The sequence below is a fragment of the Hemitrygon akajei genome, unplaced genomic scaffold (genome assembly GCF_048418815.1).
Source record: "Hemitrygon akajei unplaced genomic scaffold, sHemAka1.3 Scf000080, whole genome shotgun sequence".
Lineage (NCBI taxonomy): Eukaryota > Metazoa > Chordata > Chondrichthyes > Myliobatiformes > Dasyatidae > Hemitrygon > Hemitrygon akajei.
In genome coordinates this window covers 2737190-2755332 of record NW_027331966.1, presented here as the reverse complement: position 1 = coordinate 2755332, position 18143 = coordinate 2737190, and the positions used below count along the sequence as shown (strand labels likewise).

General features: G+C 46.3%; 1 protein-coding gene across 1 annotated transcript in view; it reads left to right on the top strand.

Moving 5' to 3' along the window:
* Positions 1-5927: 5927 nt before the first annotated feature.
* The window catches only part of LOC140722560 (NACHT, LRR and PYD domains-containing protein 3-like), an 84089-nt gene continuing 71873 nt past the window's right edge, over positions 5928-18143 (top strand). Inside the window, exon 1 of the mRNA XM_073037263.1 lies at positions 5928-6225. The gene's annotated coding sequence lies outside the window, so the exon portion shown is untranslated. The remainder of the gene's footprint in view (positions 6226-18143) is intronic.

The following is an 18143-nucleotide window of genomic DNA, read 5'->3' as shown; positions in this document are numbered from 1 at the left end:
CAAACTTATAGATATTTGTGACGGTGTTACCACGAAAGTTGATGAAGACAAGGCAGTGGATATAGTCTTCATAGAGTTTAGAAGAGAATTGCCAAGGTCTGGCATGGGAGGGTAGTCAAGAAGGTTCAGACACTCGGCATTCAATAAACTGGATAAGACATTGCCCTGGTGATAGAAATCAGAAAGTAGCAGTAGATGGTTACTACTCTGACTGGAGGCTTGAGACTAGTGAAATGCTGTAGAGATCAGCGCCGTCTCGGTTGCTCTTTGTCATCGAAAGCAACAATCTACATGATAATGTCGTTAACTGGATCAGCAAATTTGCAGAGAGCGACAAGATTAGGGGTATATTGGATATTGAGGAAGGTTATCATGACTTGCAGCGGGAATTGGACCAGCTGCAAAAATGGGCTAAAAACCCCAAAGGTAATTTAATGCAGTGCGAGGTTTTGCACTTCAGCAAGACCAGCCAGGGTAGGACTTAAGCAGTGAACGACAGGGTACTGAGGAGTGTAGAAGAACAAAGTGATCTGGGGTTACTTTTCCATAATTCATTGAATGTAGCGTGACAGTCGTAAAGAAAACAATTTCAAACATTTGCCATCATAAATCTATGTATTGAGTACAGGAGATGGGATGTTATGTTGAAGTTGTACAAGACTTTGGAGTACAGTGTGAAGGATTGGTCATCGACCTGCAGTAAAGATGTGAATATGGTTGTAGGATACCGAAAAATTTTACAAGGATATTGCCGGATCGGGATGACCTGAGGTATAAGGACAGATTTAATAGGTTAGAAAATTGAGAGGGGATTTGATCGAGGTATACAAAATTATGAGTCATATAGGGCAAGTTTAAACAATCTTTTTCCACTGATGGTGAGTGGGACTGCAACCAAAGGTCACGGGTGAAGAGTGAAAGATGAAAAGTTTAAGAGGAACATGAGTGGAAACTTCTTCACTCAGAGGGTCATGGAATGAGCGGCCAGCAAAAGTAGTGCATGAGAACACCATGTCACAGTTTAACTGATCGATTGGATGGTAGGGGTATGGTGGGTTATGGCCCCGGCGCAGGTCGGTGGGATTAATAATTTGGATGGTAGGGGTATGTTGGTCTATAGCCCTGGCGCGGGTCGATGAGATTAATCATTTGGATGGTAGGGGTATAGTGGGCTATGCCCCGGCGCAGGTCGGTGGGATTAATCATTTGGATGGTAGGGGATGGTGGACTATGGCCCCGGCGCAGATCGGTGGGATTAGGCAGTTTAAATTCCTCGGCCGAAGGACCTGTTCCTGTGCTGTACTTTTCCATGTCTCCATTACTCCTTGATCTCCGATCCATAATACAGACAAGGGGCTGATTAAATTATTGTCCAAAATAAATATCAGAAGTTGAATTGTTCACACTTAATCTCGCCGCCCAAATAAAATCCAACAGCATGGATGTGTTTTGAAGTAGTTTCACACTGCCTTGTCCATTGCGTCACACGCTCCCACTCGCCGATCTTTCGTAACCATAGTAACACACAAAATGCTGCAGGAACCCAGCAGGTCTGGCAGCATCTATGGAAGTGAATCATCAATCGATGTTTCGGAATGAGGAAGAGGCCAGATCATTGTCCGTGCACATTCCTCAGAACAGAGAGCGGCCTTTCTGCTGAAATCAAATCGGACCAGTTTGACAATTCACCCTCATGAGGGTGTGAAACAAAGTCACTTCAATAATGCATTTAACCATTTCTGCTGCAGGACAATGCGAATAAAAGCTGGAATGTGATTTATAGTAAATTACCTGGGGTCGTGAACCCGCCACGTTACCAGTTACAGTTGCTGCTGCCCCGTTTGCTGCGAGTTTACAGCACTTTATGTTCACCTGAGACTCACATAATCTGCTGCTGTTTTAGAAACTATTTTTCATGATGCCTTTAAATAAATCAACCCTTGGCATTCCCAACCTCGACATTCCACAATATAAAGAACTGTATCGAATATCTGGAACCTGGCTCATACCTAGTCACAGTTACAAGTAAACTTGTAAATGGGGCTGATGTACGGGTGAGAGTGAGGGGAAGGGGCTCTGTGATGTGGATGGTCAGGGGGTGAGCAGGGCAGGGTGTGGGGTGGAAGTTGGAGAGGGGAAAGCTGAAGATGTGTTTCACTATTTGGGGCAGGTAGAGGGAGAAGGGGGAGCGAGAGAGCAAGCTAGGGAGAGAGATAAGGAGAGAGGAGAGAGTGAGAGGTGAGGAGAGGGAGAGAGCGGAGGACAGCGAGGGGAGAGAGGGTGAGTTAGAGGAGGAGATTGTGAGAGAAAGGGTCTGAAGGATGGTGAGAGGCTGAGTGAGAGAGGTAGAGAGAGTGTGAGTGGGATAGAAGAGAGAGAGGTGGAGAGGGGAGGTAGTAAAGTATGGGGAGAGAGTGAGGAATGAAAAGGTTAAGTACGATATGATAATGTCCTGATGGTGATATGACTAACATTTCAGTGTAATAATCACTGAAGGACAGGCAGATGAGCTACTGTAGTCATTAGACTTGTTTACAGGACGGCAGGCGTGGCAGCTCAGAATTTCGGCGTTCCGGTGTTTTAGATGCAAGAATGTGGGCGGGATTAAAGGGGGGTTGCGGCGTTACTGGTCAGGGAAAAGATCACATCATTGCTCAGTCAGGACAGACTGGAGAACTCTTCCACAGAGAACACAGAACAGCACATCATAGGAACAGACCACGGGGCCCACAATGTTGAGCCAAAGCACCTCAGAGGCAAATCAAAGCACACAACCACTAATCCTTCCCACCAACACCATGTCCATATCCCCAGTCTTCCTTACATCAATGTGCATATCCAAACGTCTCTTAAAAACCTCTACTGTCTTTGCCTCTCTCTCCATACCAGGCAGCACATTCTCTGAACACGACTCTGAATAAAGAAGCTTACTCCTCACATCCGCCTTGAAGCCACCCCCTCCTGCCTTCAATGCATGCCCTCAGGAATCAGACATTGCAACCCTGGGAAATAGATAACCCCTGTCCACTCCATTTAAGCCTCTCATAATATTTTAAACCTCTATCAGATCTCTGCTCAGCTTTGTTGCTCCAGTGAACAACGCATTTATTCAGCTTCTCATGGTAACTCATACCGTCTGTACAGGGCAACATCCTTGTAACCCTCTCCAAAGCCTCGACATCCTTTCCATAGTGGAGTGACCAGAAATGTAGCAGTTCTCCAGATGTGGACTCACTAGAGTTTTATAAATTTGCAATATAGTCTCAAACTTTTGAGCTCAATGCCTCGACTGATATTGGCAAGCATTCCATAAGCCTCCTTAACCACCTTAGAACATAGAACAGTACAGCACAGTAGTGGCCCTTCGGCCCACAAAGTTGTACCGACCCTCAACTCCTGCCTCCCATATAACCCCCTACCTTAAATTCCTCTTTGTACCTGTCTTGTAGTCTCTTAAACTTCACTAGTATATCTGCCTCCACCAGTGACTCAGGCAGTGCATTCCACGCACCAACCACTCTCTGAGTGAAAAACCTTCCTCTAATATCCACCTTGAACTTCCCTCCCCTTACTTTAAAGCCATGTTCTCTTGTACTGAGCAGTGGTGCCCTGAGAAAGAGGCGCTGGCTGTCCACTCTGTCTATTCCTCTTAATGTCTTCTACACCTCTATCATGTCTCCTCTCATCCTCCTTCTCTCCAAAGAGTAAAGCCCTAGCTCCCTTAATCTCTGATCATTATCCATACTCTCTAAACCAGGCAGCATCCTGCTAAATCTCCTCTGTACCCTTTCCAATGCTTCCACGTTCTTCCAATACTTAGGCGACCAGAACTGGACACAGTACTCCAAGTGTGGCCTTACTCGAGTTTTATGGAGCTGCATCATTACATAGCGTCTCTTAAACTCTATCCCTCGACTTATGAAAGCTAACACCCCATAAGCTTTCTTAACTACCCTAACTACCTGTGAGGCAACTTTCAGGGATCTTTGGACACGTATCCCCAGATCCCTCTGCTCCTCCACACTACCAAGTATCCTGCCATTTACTTTATTGTCTTGGAGTTTGTCCTTCCAAAGTGTACCACCTCACACTTCTCCAGGTTGAACTCCATCTGACACTTCTCAGCCCACTTCTGCATCCTGTCAATGTCTCTCTGCAATCCTTGACAATCCTGTACACTATCTTTCTGAATAAGCCTACCGTGAGAAACATTGTCAAATGCCTTACTAAAATCCATGTAGATCACATGCACTGCACTACCCTCATCTAAATGCCTGGTCACCTCCTCAAAGAACTCTATCAGGCCTGTTAGGCACGCTCTGCCTTTCACAAAACCATGCTGACTGTCCCTGTTTAGACCATGATTCTCTAAATGCCCATAGATCCTATCTCTAAGAATCTTTTCCAACAGCTTTCCCACCACAGACGTAAGGCTCATTGGTCTATAATTACCTGGACTATCCGTATTACCCTTTTTGCACCTTATCCACCTGTGTAGCCACTTCCATTATGACTTTGGATCACGGATCTCTCTGCTCAGCAAAACTGTTAAGGATCTTGTTCCTGACAGTGTACCATCTGCTTGCATTTTGCCCTACCGAAGAGCTGCACCTCAGATTTATCTGGGTTAAATCCATCTGCTATTTCTCAGCCATATCTGTGACTGTTCTACATCACGTTGTATTTATTGACAGTCTTCTACACCATCGACAATTCCACCCGTCTTGGTATGATCCTCAGATGTACTGACCGACTCCTCTGCATTTTCATGCGAATCATTTATATACAGCACAAACAGCAGAGCTCCCGATGCAGATGCCTGCGGATTTCCACTAATTCCAGACCACTAGCTCGAATTAGTCTCTTCAGCCGCTACCACCTGCCGTCTACGCACAAACCAGTTCTGAATTCAAACAGCGAATTCGCTGCGGATCCCGTGCATCCTCCTCTTCTGGATTAGATTTCCATGAGGGGCTTTGTCAAATGACTACTAAAATCGTTGTAGACAACATCCAGTGCCCCACCCCCATCAATCTCTCTCATCATCTTGTCAAAAGCTTCAATCAATTTGGTACGACATGACAAAACAAACACACAGCCAAGCTGGCTCTCCCTAATTAGGCCAAGGTTTCCCAATGCTCCAAAGTCCTAACCGAATAATTTCCTTCCGCAACTTCACTCCACCTGACGTGAGACCCACCGGTCTACAGTTCCCAGGATTTTCTCCTTGCTCCTTTCATAAAAAGAGTTGCAAAATTATCGGCCTGCCTGTTCTCCGGGTCCTCGCCGGTGGCTTGAGAGGACAGAAAGATACTGGGCAAGGACCCAGCAATCTCATCTCTTGCCTCGTAAAATAAAATGGAGTAAACCCCAAAAAGCTCTGGGGACCCATCCACCTATCAAATGTTATGAGGAGCAGGCCAGGGAGTGGGATTGAGGAGGGGTAAAAAAGGATCAGACATGAGTAAATGGCGGAGCAGACTTGATGGGCCGAAAGGCGTAATTCTACTCCGATGTCTTATGGTCTTATAGTCTTAATACTCATTAGGATGTCCAACACCCCCTCGTGTGTTTCTGTTTGATCAAAACTTCTGGAGTTTAACTTTTCCTTCCTGATTACTTTTGACCAGATTTATTCCAGTCGAGTGTGAATATATATAGCCGAACGTGTTTGATTTAATTTCAGCAAAAAAGGTGGCTCCCTGTACCTTAACAGGCGAGGGACGTTGGAACTGAAACTATACCTATTCCGGGCAGTCCAGTTAACACACAGGGCTATGCTCAGATCCTCCGAGAACCCGGACAGGATCAAATTTGCAGCCTGGGACTGGCTGAGTTAAACAGAGAAACTCCGCCCCACTGGTTGCGATGAAACAAAAAGGAGAGATCCACACGGAAATCCGGACAGAAAGGTTAACGCAGCCTGTTTGTTTTCCTCTTTAAGGTTGCTACATTGACCCCACTCCCACCTCCTCCCGCTATCTGACCCGTCCTGAGTCGGTGAGAGTTGACTGCGGCAGTCCCGCTCTACCCCGGCTCACCGGCCCTGTCCATCTGTACTGAGCGACGGGCACATCACAGCCCAGTGGCCTCAGGAGCAGCAGCTCAGACTCAACTCTCTGTACAGGGTGAGCTCACCGGGGCAGGAACATTGTCGATCACCCGGGAAGTCAATCTGTGATTTCCCGGGACCACACTGAACGCCGTCTGGTTACAACATCAGAGGTAAGTGTTGTCTATGATTCTGTACAAATATTCAGCGTTTACAGCGAGGCTCGGCTTTGGTCGGGATTGGGAGAGAATTTAGTGGGAGAACGGAGTCCTGACATGTCCATGTTAACGAGTCAATTATTGTCCAAATGGATTAAGAGAAAAGAGAGTGGTTTCTATTGAGTGCGAGCAGAAGAAATCTTTCACCCTTGTAGTGAGATGTGAAATATCCCACGGGGCAGTGACCCGTCACCGATCTGTCTCAAACAAGAGTAAAAAGCAAATGCTGGAAATCCGAGCAACATACACAAAATGCTGGAGGAACGCTGCAGGCCAGGGAGCGTCTATGGAAAAGAGTACAGTCGACATTCGAGAGCCCAGTAATGTTCTTTACATTGTGCCTTTGGTTCTACTACTCTTCCCTGTAGCAGAAAGGGTTAAATGCAATATTAAACTTTCTTCACACCTGAATGACAGAGTTTTGTCGAACCGGTTTGGATTTGATTTCAGCGGAACGGCCGCTCCCTGTTCTGAGGAATGTGACGGACAGGCAGCTGCTTGCTCGCAGACCCTGAGCACCGAGTCTCACAGAACAACAACCCGCACCTTCCGAATAAGTCAATTATTTCCAAACAACCAGCATTGGATTAGCGACCAAGGAGATTTTGTTTTTTTTAAGCCACTTCTGGCTGTGGTGCCTTTTGTGTTCCAACTGTTTCCTGCTGGCATGATTTACATTTTCCACAGGTTCAGTAAAGTTTAAGATCAGCTCCAGTACAACGGCCACCTGTTTCTAAGCAAGGGTGCGGGATCTGTACAGCAAACACCTGTTCCCTTTTCAGATTTTCTTATTTCAGACGAATACATTTATTGGTCTTGTATTGATTGTGATCAATTTGAACTCTTCTTCTCAATGACCAGCGGAAGCAAAGACTGTAATTCTGTTTAAGCACGGGATTCTTGGCAAACAGTGGGTTTGAAATGTTACAGGGATGGACATAGGGGAATAGGTAATTAAATTTTAGATCTGATCTGCCATGATTTCATGATCCGTAGCAGTTTCGAGATCCCGTGTGGTCGAGTTATGCATGTTGATCTCTTGACTAGAAAAGCTCTAACAATTTAATCAGTGTAAGCTGGTATAATGACTGCCTGCGAAGGGAGACAGGATTTTATTTATGCTTTGAAGTGAAATCAAACATTAATTATTTACGTTCAGCTTTGTGTGGTATTTATGTACCCCAGCTGCGAGAGGGGATCGAGTTTATGACTAACTCTGTGAATTGTACACGCTCCCCGTTCCCTGTTAATCCCGCTGCAGACTCTTTTGGGATTTCCTGCAGCAGCTCACCGCCTCGCCCCGCCCACTGCCCGACACGCGCGCTCTCGCGGAGCTCGTTACCCTCGTGCTCCCGGGCTCACGCTCAGACCATTTGGGAAACCTTACGGTCTCGTCATCTGCCAGACAATTGTCGTCAATTGATGAGCGAGTTATTTAGCTCCCTTTGCTGCCGGAAAATGTCAATTAATGCCTCATCTCAGAGTGAACTGACCTCGCAGGTTAGGCACACTGGACCAGATCCATTGCCCCTCACCCGGGAATTCAGATGGGGTTACCCGACACCGTGCTGAACGCCGCCCGGTTACAGCATCAGATGTAAGTGGTGGCTCCTATATCAGGTTATAGGCTTTATCGGTTTCCCTGCAGGATAAAGGGTTAAAACGACTTTGCTCATTCCGTAATGAGAGTGAATTGTCGGATAAATTGGACTTAATTTCAGCAGAAAGGCCACTCCTGTATGAGGAATGTGCGCGGACAGGCAGCTGCTGACACACAGACCCGAGTCCCTCAGACCCACAAGCGACGCCTCCCTAATCAATCAATCATCTGGCCCTTCTCCATCCCTATCCTATACTGATTAAGTTTCTCGGCCCGGTACGTTGACTGTTTATTCCGTCCACGGATGCTGCCAGGGCTGCTGAGTTCATCTCGCATTCTCCCAATGCTAGAAAACATTAGCGAGAGCTCGCGTGTGAGGCAGTGGGCGGGTTGATTTGAAAGGAACAATTTGCTGGATGGTGATGCATTTATGGATACAGAAATCGTATCCACACTGTCAGAATATTTCTGGGGAATTAAGAAGAAATCCCCACGGAGCCCCCAAGTAGCCGGAGGTCCCCACACGCTACTAGTGGTTGGAAGCCGGAGGGACAACAGAGAGAGCTCGGCTGTCCGGTCCTTTCTCTGTGACACTCCCGACCTCCACATCAACTCAATCCATCTGATTCTAGCAAACTTTAACAATCAGCAAACACAATTCCTCTCAGCGACCAGCTGTCTGAATGATCCCCTGGCTGTTAGGGAAAGGGTTCCCTATGCTCCACATTGTCAGAGTGTATAGTTTACCAGGATTTAAAGACTGCAGTAACGAGAGGTCTTCTGTTGTCAGACCAATGGTCACTGTGTGTAGACCCGGCTGGCAATTCTGGTGTACATTAGTAAAACAGCTGTTTTTCAAACTACTGAACAGTGGGACACTGAGCCGATTAAAGCTGTAGGAAACAGAATCATCCTAGAAAGTCCCCGGCAAAAAATTGGGATTTTGTGACCCAACTCGTGGCAAACAGCACACTGCCCACTACACCAGGAACACGGTACGGCTGGGCGAATCCCATGATTGATTCTGTTTTCCCTTGGAAATCAAATTTAACGTCCATTCAGGTACTTTAAAGCACAAATGCCCCCCCCTCCCCACACGGGGATCTGACGTCATATGTGTGGTATTTTACGTCATACACGCACTGTCCAGCTCACGCTGAGATGGGTTAATGGCTGAAGTATTAATCACGTCACCCCACATCCACCGGCGCTCTCAACAGAGTATTTACAAGGCGCGTTACTCCCAATGATTCGCAGAGATGTCAATCACAGGCTACACCCAATAGCGGAGGCGGACCAGCCAAGAAGGCGTTATCCTCGCTGTTCAGCGTCCCATCCCGCTCCGAATTCCCCATCAAATTGGAACAAACATCAAAGTAAATGTTCGCTTTCTGATTTATTTCCATTTCTCTCCGAGGGAAGTTGAGGCCGTTTGTGAAGCGTCTCCTGCGGCCGGAGTCCGATGTATCACTGAGAGGTAGCAGGAGAACACTTCTGATGCCGGCTCCCCAGAGAAGGAGGGATCGCAGATGAGGAAAGAGGGAGAGAGAGGAGGATTTTGTTGAGAAGATTTACCGTAGATGTTGTGAGAGGGGACGGGCAGGACATTTGTCCCGGTGGGGACAGGAGGGGCTCATCTGTGGAAATGTCTGAGCCCACGGTGGTGACGAGCATAGGGATTCACACATTGGGGGGCAAACACGGGCAGACTGTTGTCCTGCAAATGGGACCAATAGTCCAGGAAAGCGGGGATAGGAGTAGTGTTGGGGGGAAAGGATGTACTGGCTTGGGGTGTTATTGAATGAAATGACATGCTGGAGGGGCCGAGTGGCCTGCTGCTGTTCCTGAGTTTAAATACAAGGAATAACCAGATCCTTCTAGGCCTGCAGGATGTCCCATTGGGTGTTGTAGGGACCTGTGCTTGGAGCCTAGTTGTTCCCAAATTGTCAACAATTTGGTTGAGGGACCAAATCAACATTTTCAAGTCTGTTATCGATACAAAATGCATATTTATTTATCGTTATTGACATAAAACCGATATTTTTATATTGCTACTGACAGAATTGTATAACTTATGCTCCGTGTTTCATCTAAATGTACTTGCCTGTGATGCTACCACAAGTCAGTGTTTCTCTGTACCTGTACCTTCCCGTACTTGTGCACTTGGCAATAAATTCAACAGGACCTGAGAAATCTCTGTGAGATTTGATTAGTGATGATCATCTTGGCAGCTCGGTAGGTCGAATGTAAATGCAAGAGACTTAAAAGTGTCGATGAGCAGAGGGAATTTTGGAGTCCAAGTTCATCGCTCCTTGAAAGTGATGCCACAGATTGATCGGGTGGTTAAGAAGGCAAACATCATGCTTTACTTTATTATTCGAGGGATTGAGTTCAAAAGTCAGGAAGTTGTGTTGCAGCTTTATAAAACTCAAGTTAGACCGCATCTGGAGTATTTTATACAGTTCTGGTCACCCCATTATAGGAAGGATGTTGGGGTTTTAGAAAGGACGCAGAAGATGCTCACCAGGATATTGCCTGGATTGGAGGGCAGGAGCTATAACGAGAAGTTGGACAAACCTGGGTTGTTATCTCTGGAGACATGCAGGCTGTTGTGAGCCTTGACAGAGGTTTACAAGATTATGAGAGGCATAGGCAGAGTAAACAATAACCATCTCTTTAAAATAGTAGAAAGTTCTAACACTAGAGGCCATATTTAAGGTGAGAGGGGCTAGTTTGATAGGAGATGTCAGGGTCAAGTGTTTCTTACAGAGAGAGTGGTGGGTCACTGGAATGTGCTGCCTGGGATGGTGGTAGATCAAACAGATTGGGGACTTCACAGGGACGTTTGGATAGGCACACGGATGTGAGGAAAATAGAATGCGCCCTCTTCTTTGTGCTGGCGTGTTGGGGAGGAAGCATTAAGAAGAGGGACGCCTCACGTCTTAATAAGCTGGTAAGGAAGGCGGGCTCTGTCGTGGGCAAAGTACTGGAGAGTTTAACATCGGTAGCTGAGCGAAGGGCGCTGAGTAGGCTACGGTCAATTATGGAAAACCCTGAACATCCTCTACATAGCACCATCCAGAGACAGAGAAGCAGTTTCAGCGACAGGTTACTATCGATGCAATGCTCCTCAGACAGGATGAAGAGGTCAATACTCCCCAATGCCATTAGGTTTTACAATTCTACCGCCAGGACTTAGAACTTTTTAAAAGCTATTATTAATGCTTTTTGAGATAGTGATTTAGATGCATATCATATTTTTTTTACTGAGTTAAGTATTGTATGTAATTAGTTTTACTACAACAAGTGTATGGGACATTGGAAAAAAGTTGAATTTCCCCATGGGGATGAATAAAGTATCTATCTATCTATCTATCTATCTATCTATCTATCTATCTATCTATCTATCTATCTATCTATCTATCTATCTATCTATCTAATATGGGCATTGTGTAGGGAGAAGGGATTTGATTGGTTAACATTTTGAATTAAAAAAATTATTTCATTGTCACAGCATTGTGGGCTGAAGGGCCTGTTCCTGTGCTGTACGGCTCTATTTTCTGTGTCTCTTGTCTAGAGATTTCAGCGTAACTGAGGCAAAAGGAGTGAGTGGGAACAACAGGTCAGCGGGAGCCCAATGTAGGAAATGTGAGATCACCCATTTCTGTAGGAGAAACAGAAATACTGTGTTGGTTTAATGGTGATAGACTGAGGTTCCGTGGGTAGGGAGGAAGGTCAAAAGTACATTGTATTGATTGTAAGACTCATTGGTATAAGACTGACAATTACTTTAACAATTAGTTGCATTTTGTTGAGATTGTACCTGAAATATGGTGTAAAATCCAGCTCCCCATACTAACCCGGGTTATACAGACCAAAGAACAAATTGCCGGAGGAACTCAGTGGGTCGGGCAGCATCTGTGGAGGGAAATGGACCGTCAACATTTCGGGCCGAGACCCTCCCTCTGGACTGAGAGTAGACGGGAAATAGCCAGAGAAAAGAGGTGAGGGGTGGGGATGGGTCAAGAGCTGGGGAGTGAGAGGTGGATCCAGGTGAGGGGGGGGAGGTGGGAAGGTTGAAATACTGACAGAGGTCGGCAGCTGTTTGGAGACCGAAGGGATCAGGGAAATGAAGATTGGGACGAAACATGGAGCAGCCGTCATCTTGCTAAGGTTGGAGGGGTTGAATGGCCACCTCCTGCTGTTTCTCACTTGATGTTTCAGTGTTCCTGTCCAGTGAGCCCGGGGAATGTGAATAGATATTAGTGTCTATTAAACATAGAAGTGGTTTGAATGCACAATTCTTTTTTGGGTCTGAATTGTCTGTTGGACAGTAATAGGAATCGAACCCCTATCTCTGTGACCCAGGAGTTGCAGGGATGGGACGGGGAAGATGCAGAGAGAAAAATTAAAAATGTAACTGGTGCAAATTTGAAATGTGGAAAATGTGGCACGTGGATCAGGCAGCGTGTGAGGAGCGAGGAGAAGAGTCACTGGTTTAAATGAGAGACCCTGCACCCATCACATGATCCTGTTTCCCGCTCCCTTTTTACCGCAGATCGGCAGCATCTGCAGGGTTTTTTTTTCTGAGGCTCTGCCCCCGCGATATGACGTACGATCACATTGCGCATGCTCAGTCCCCGGATGGGCAGTGATTTTTTTTTGGATGGATGCGGGGGATCGTGTGGAGTTGGGATCAGGTGAGTGGCCCTGCCTCCTGGGACGGGCAGCGCAGGCTGACTAATAATTTCCACACCATTAAAATGGGAAATCTGTTTATTATTGTCATGTATAGAGGTTCAGTGAAAGATTCGTCTTGCGTTCCAACCACCCACATCAATTCATTAAACAGTACTGTTACGAAGGATGAACAGCTCTGATGGGCAGAAGGGTGCAGGGTTGCCCATGACTCCCTCCCCTGGGAGAATTACAAACCGTTACTGTTACCAGGCTGCTAATGAGAGAGAAAGAGATGGAACAAAACATACTTGGACTGGACCATTTGCTTCAGATAAGGGAGAGATAACACAGGGAGGAAGAGACTTGTTGTTCCACCATATTATGACTCCTGTAAGACTTATGGCTCCGGAGAGACCTGTTTACTTGGTACCATTCTGCTCATTCTCGTCTGGGAGTCTTTTAAATTTTCCTTTGCCAAAGCGCATAGTTTATGGAGTCTTTCCCGGAATTTTAAAACATAGTCAATCACACTGACTTGAACGTTCGGGCTAGACCACTTCCATTTAAGTAGGGTTAAAGGTCCTCTGGGCCTGTGACCAAAAACGGACTGAACCCCAGAGATTCCTGAACCGTATCCCTCACTGCAAATAACAGAAGTGGTAATGCATCATCCCAGTCTCGAACGTTTTCCTGACAGTAAGTTTTAATCATCGTCTTATCTGTTTCTCATCTTTACTCTGTGCCTCTATAAATTCTGTCTTGGCAAAGGGTAGGTCTACCTCCTCTCCTTTACCCTCTTTCACCTCCCTATTCTCCGCTTTACCATCCCCTAACCCCTCTTGGTACAGGGTCGGTAAAAACGTCTCAGCCAAATCAACACAGGACTCATGTAAACTGTCCTCATTCTCAGCCGCCTTTCTCGACATGCTGCGAGTGATTGCGCATGCGGGATAGATCTTAAAATCCAGGGGCGTGTCCTCAGCACTCACAGGCTTGCTCGTCAATTTCACTGCTGCACACACGTCACCACCTGATAAATCATTACCAAGAAGGACGTCCACGCCGTCTCCCGGTAATTCTGACCGCACCCCTACTTAGACTGGTCCAGATACCAGGTCACATTTTAAAATGATCCCATGCAAAGGCACAGCTTCTGTCCCTTTTCCTATACCTCTTAAAACTACCTCTCCAGTCTCAGGACCAAAATCTAGCACCTTACTTAGGATCAATGACTGATCAGCCCCAGTATCTCTCCAGATTCTCTCGTACTCTATCTACCTTTGCCTTCCTCGTCGATTTGCTGATCGACTCAATATACCCTGTAGGGACTGCTGTTTTCCCTTTTCCTGTCTCCTTCTTCGGAGCAAAGCACTTAGATGCAATATGACCAACCTTTCCACAATTATATCAGGTCAAGCCAGAAACCTTCCTGCCAGCCTGCTTGTCCTCCTCCTTACCTTTACCACCAGCTCCCGGCTTATTCTCGACCTTAACCGGTGGACTTACTTTACCGTCCCTACTGCCTTTCTGGTAACTCTTATTTGAGGAAAACTTTGTCTTGTGGGTTAGGGCATATTCATCTGTGAACCTGGCAAATTACGATATAGACTTATTCAGCTTCTCGTTCAGATACATCCGGATATTATCCGAAACACAACCTTTAAATTCCTCAATCAGAATTAACTCTCTGAAACGATGGAAATCCTCCTCCACCTTCTGCAGCACACCAGCGATCCAAGAGCACACCCTTATCATAGGCAAACTCTGCATACGTCTGATTCCACAGTTTCTTTAAATCTTTGAACTTTTGTCTATACGCTTCAGGCACCAACTCATAGGCCCGAAGGATAGCCTCCTTTACTTGCTCATAATCCTCAGACTCGTCCATGGGCAATGCCGCATATGCCCGTTGAGCATTACTTTTTAATGCACTTTGTAACAACGCCACCCACTGATCTCTGGGCCACTTCTGATTCACTGCCACCTTTTCAATATGCAAGAAGTAACTATCAACATCCGTCTCCTCGAACGGAGGTACTAACCTAAACTCCCTACTAACATTAAACTTCTCCTCTCGCTCTGCCCCGCTACCCACATGTTGCCATTTCTCTCTCTCGAACTGCCGTTGTTTTTCAGCCTCCTTTTAGCTTTCCTTTCTTCCTCCTCTGCTTCCAGCTGTTTTAACCTAAGTTCATGCTCCCTCTGTTTCTCTTTCTCAACCAACTTTAATTTTTCTATCTCTAACTGAACCTCCCCCTCGGCTGGTTTCCTCTCAGGGAACAGGTCCAATTCATCTGGTGTGAACACACCCTTGGATAAATAATGCTGAGCTATTTCTCTCTGTATATCCAACTTTCTCATCGACGATTTCACCTCTGGGAGATCTAGTCGTTCAGCCTTCCTGGCACCTCTAATGCCCCCGCAGTCGGATCTTTTAAAAATTTGACAATGTCCATCTCTGCTGGTTTCCCGTCTGGTTCCCCACGCAACCAGATCAAATAATGGACATAGCCCAGTTCACTGGCCCCCCAATTTGGTATCAAATCTCGAGACGAGGCCCCAATTTGTTACGTACCCCGTAACTGGGTGTCTTCCCAGCAAAGATAGAAGCATCCGTTGGAGTCTGGTACTATTATCCAAACAGCGTTTATTAGTAAAATATACAAATCAATATCAACAATGCAAATATACAGATAATACACGTTAGCAATACTAAACCTAAAAGTGTGTGTATAATAATAATCAATAATAAACAAGCTCTACCGATGTCTAGGGGATAATAAATTGTCATACGTGTATAAAGTTCAGTTCAGTTCATACAGGCTGAGGTAGTTGTTGGTCGATGTGTTGTAATTGTTGGAGAGAGAGAGAGAGAGAACGAGCAAACAGTGACAGCCAGTCAAACCTTCCTTTACGTTCTTGATCCGTCGATGTGTTGTTGTGGCCATTCAGGTATGACCCCTCTGTCCTTTAGCTAGACCGTTCTTCTATGGTGGACTCGTCACCCAGGCAAGGGTGGACACACACACAAGCCCCCACCGACCTCGCTATAAACACTGTGTTAAAATTTACCGATCCTTCGTTCGGTCTCCGCTGCCCCCACACCTTCTCGTGAGTTCCAACACTTAAGCAGTGCTCACTATTGTATCTCTTGCAGCGTCTGAGGGGTGTCTCCCCAGACCTCACTTTTATCCCTACTCACTGGACCTCAGGTGTCAATCAGTTTTGAATGGCTTAGCCCATCAAACCAGCCCACTCCGGCTGTCCACTGAGGAATTTTAATGAACAGAATAGTACCAAGTAAACAGCCCTATCCGGAGCCATAAGGCTTACAGGAGTCATAATATGTTGGAACAACAAGTCTCTTCCTCCCTGTGTTACCTCTCCCTTATCTGAAGCAAATGTTCCAGTCCAAGTATGTTTTTGTTCCATCTCTTTCTCTCTCATTAGCAGCCTGACAACAGTAACGGTTTCTGCCGGGCGGGGGGGACATGGGCAACCCTGCACTCTTCTGCCCATCAGATCTGTTCATCCTTCGTAACAGTACATTGAGGTGATTCAAGGTGAAACAATAACAGTGTTACAAAGCATTATGCTTCCAGAGAAAGTGCCATGCAGAAAGTGTCAGGTCACTTCAAGTAACACAGTGTGGTCAGCTGTTCATCTTATCACACTGGGGACATTCAATTTGTTTATAACAGCAGAATGGAAACCGTCCTTGAGCCTGGTGGTACATGGTTTCAGGTTTTTGTAGCTCCTCCCCATTGGGGAATGGGTGAGAAGTGAGAATGTCCCAGGTTGTGGAGACCTTTGAGTACACGGCCTGCTTTACTGAGGCAGTGGGAAGTGAAGACAGAGTCCATGGAGGGGCGGTTGGTTTCTATGATGTCCTCAGCTCTGTCCACAGCTCTCCACAGTTCCTTGCTGTCATGGGCAAAGCAGTAGCCAGAGGAAGCTGTCAAGCATCTGGATGGGATACATTCCATGGTGCGTTCATAACATTTAGTTAGGGGAGAAGGGCATGTGCCAAATTTCCTGTTGTCCTTTCTTGGTCATTTTAGATGCAGTTGTATCTACTATTAATTCAGTATCTGTGTATTTCTGGAGAACCATCAGTGATCGTCCTTCATCCTTTCTCCAATCTGGTTCCATCTCCTCTTCCCCACCCACATCGTTATACCTTTGTCTATCCTGTATCTTACCACCTCAATAATATATATCAACCATCTTGTTCAATTTCAGTCCAGCCTGTGAAGTAGCAATGTTTATATATCAACTATCTCTCTTCTATCGTTGTCTTCATTGTGAAGTATTTTGTCTCACTGAGTTATTCCTGAAATTGGTGTTTGTTACCTGGAATTACCAGAGGATTTATTGAATACAGCACGTTGTAGGGTAATTGCAGCCATTACGATTTTAGTTTCAACGTTACCAAATGTCCACTGTGTTAATCTTAGTCAGAAGGAGACTTGGAAGCAGATGGAACAGCTTGAGAGTAGGGTAGGAAGGATGTTTTGAGCATTGACTGTATCGACTGTATGATTCATGTGTTGTAATGACGGGCTAATTAATGAATGTGGGCATTATATTTGTACAACTTTGTTCAGGCCCTCACAAACATCTTGTAATCAGTCAATAGTTGCACATCATTTAAAGTAAAAAGAGAAAATGCTGGAACCGTTCAGCAGTTCGGGCAAAATCTTGGACAGTCCCAGTTCCGATACTTTCCACACTTCCAATCTGATGTACCGAGTTTCCAGCACTTTGCTGTCAATTTTATATTCAAAGTATTTTATTCCTGTTAGCCTGCAGGAAATGTGATCATTGTGTAGGGCTAGATCCCATTTTCTTCAACTCCAGTTATACCACCAGATCTGAAGCCACTGTAACGACATTTGTATCTCACTGGATGCTGTACGAACCCGTGTCCTTCTCTGGTGCAGAGGTCAGTGACCCCACCCCACCCTGCTTCCCAATCTGCACTGGCAGACCATGCTGGTGACAGATGTGCCAGACTCTGGGACTCTGTAATAAACACAATATTAACAGCAAGATTAGACAGTAACTAATATGAAGAGAGGATTGTTTCTTCCTGAAAGGACACGTGAGCTGAGCTGTCGGACCCAATGGACCAGATCCTCCCTTGTTTACAGCTTAATTTGCCCGGTTCCCATCCTCCCCGGGTCACGCAGCCTCCGATAACGCTCAGTACCCGAACATCCCTCTACCCTGGCAATCGCCCCGCATCCTTCCCACTATTTACCCCACACCCGCAGACGTGACTGATCCCCTTCACCCACATTCAATATCTCAACGACTTCCGCATCTAACTGATCCCACAGTCCCGGGTCAGGCGCAAAACCGGGGCTGCAAGATTGGAGAGTCCGGAGTTTCTGACTGTCAGGCAGAGCTCGGACCCGGCCCTTTCCCACTGCAACCCACCCTCGATTTACACAATCCCGAGATCAGCCCCTACCTCACCACCGCTCGTACAGGAGTACGGCCGGCGTTAGCTGGAGTCGGCACCACGTCTGCGCTTTGCAGGACGTCCCCGCGGCACCATCCGTGGCAGGAGGTCACTAGGTCAGAGCGT